The sequence below is a fragment of the Cryptomeria japonica genome, chromosome 1 (assembly GCF_030272615.1).
Source record: "Cryptomeria japonica chromosome 1, Sugi_1.0, whole genome shotgun sequence".
NCBI classification, from domain to species: Eukaryota; Viridiplantae; Streptophyta; class Pinopsida; order Cupressales; family Cupressaceae; genus Cryptomeria; species Cryptomeria japonica.
In genome coordinates this window covers 195,877,569-195,879,886 of record NC_081405.1, presented here as the reverse complement: position 1 = coordinate 195,879,886, position 2,318 = coordinate 195,877,569, and positions in this window count along the sequence as shown.

Genomic DNA, 2,318 nt, shown 5'->3' with positions numbered 1-2,318 from the left:
CTTTGGAGATTTGTATATTGTGGATCTATCTTCTTGTATATGTAATTCTCATGTAAATTCTTGAGCATTGTAATGAGAATCTTGTATCCATGTAGTATTCTGTTATGTAAATTATTGCAGCTCCTTGTAATTATTTGAGACGATGTATAACCTTGTGTAACTTTGTTATGGGGCCTTGACAAAATTTGTTAAATGATTCATTATGTATTTTGTTTTTTTTGTATTTTAGCATTTGTATATGTTATATTGATTGATTTCAAAAAAAAAAAAATTATTCACATTTTCATGTTCTTGGTTGTTATGTCCTCTGGGGGCGAGGAGTGACACAATCTACCTGATGTCAATATTGGATTAGAATTTTGATTTCTAGAAACTGTCTGATTCTTGAAATCGATTTAACTCTTTTACTTCTACAATTTGTCAATTGAATTTTTATTTTCCCTCTTTAAGATTTTATCGGCCCTATTCAAAACACATTTTAGTCATATTGGGGAGGTGCATTCTTCAAATTTGTCTTTCAAAGATATAGCAAGATTTTCTTCCTTTTTCTTCTGGTCCTCAATCTCCTTTGACATCCTCATAGTTAAGGCTTGCATTTCATTCCTCATAACCATATTCTCCTGACTCAACTTCTGACATCTCTCATTAAGGGCATCTTTCTCTTCATTATCCAGATTTTGCAAAATTCCTTCCTCCTAGCTTGAACAGATGACAACCTCTCCTATAGGACAAGAATGAATTCCTGAGAAGAATTCAATTCATCTTGTAACTTCAAGTTCTTCATCCTTTCAACATCATAATCTTCAAGTGCTACCTCAAGTTGCCTTTCCAAACTCATATCCATGGATTCTGGATTCAGGATCTTCCTCAAGTTGTTAAACTTCCTCTGAGGCACAAGGATATGATACCAATTTTTGGAATCCAAGAACACAGAGAGGGGGGGGTGAATCAGTGTTCTAGCGGAATGATCAATTTTAACCTTATTAAAACATGCATTCAACAACCGGTATACCGGTACATATAAGATTGAAATAAGTAAAGCAATCAATAAGACAATCACACAAATCAATACCATAACATAGAGACTTATACATGGAAAACCTCAAAGAGGAAAAACTACGATGGGATTTATGACCCATAATATCAATCCACTGGCCATATAAAAAGATATTACAAAATATGGGGGCCTACACATGCAGGAAGGCTTACATCCTAGAGCACACTGCTCAATCACAAAAGGAGCCTCACTGACTACATACAAATCCAAACTACAATCCAAAGAAATGAGTGAACTGCAATGATAGCATCTCCTATGCCTTAATACAGTTCTGGTTAAGCTCTATCTATTATGGTCTGAAACCCTAAACCCTTACTGGAATAACCTCTTGCATAATCAACATTCCTCGCATTACAAATATCACTCTCATATATCTCCACTCTCTAACATATCACAAAATGATCTAATCAACTGACCTATATACCCTTATAATCTTTCATGCCTTATGTCGGCTTACAAAGATAATTAAAAAATGAATATACATCTTGGCTCAATTACATATATGCATAAATATCAAAATCACTTGTCGTGTGTTGGATCTCCCAAATGATGTCGGCCTCCAATACCGATAACCTGATGAAGTCATGTCAGCTTGCAATGCCAGTAACCATAGAATTGATTTCAACTGGTGAAGATACCTATCGGTTCCGGTGAAGTGTCTGTCGGTAAACAACCAAACTAGAATATGAAAGCCGGAACATGTTGCCATCAATGACAAGATATTGAAACCAATCAAATGAGTGTCAATCGTCAGCACTTGCTTGTTAAGTTTAATTGATTCCTTGATAGTTTTGATATGTTATTACTCGGATGAGTCATGTTGGTGCCCTTGTATATCTTGCTTCCGCCTAGTGGGTCTGACCGGTACCTCCTAGCACGGGGGTGAACTTTTTTGGGTGCCACATGGTTGGGTGGAGTTCTTTTCACACCCATTGGGTTTGGCTCCTTCAACTTCATGTTCGTGGTGGCTCGAAGAAGATTCAAAGACTATTGTTTTGTACTAGATTCATGTATACTAGTGATAACTTTAAGAAACTCCCCCTCAAAAAATTGTATAAAGTCTTGGCGAATTTTTTATTTTTCTAAAAATAATAATAATGTTTATTGGCGAATCTTTTATTTTTATAAAAAAAAAAATTAATTTTATTTTGCAAATTTGTTTATATCAATTTTTTTGGTAGAAAATATTGGCGAACCTTGGAAAAAAATCATTGTATGCATTTAATTACTATTGCATTTCCTTTTATTTGAAAATAATCTT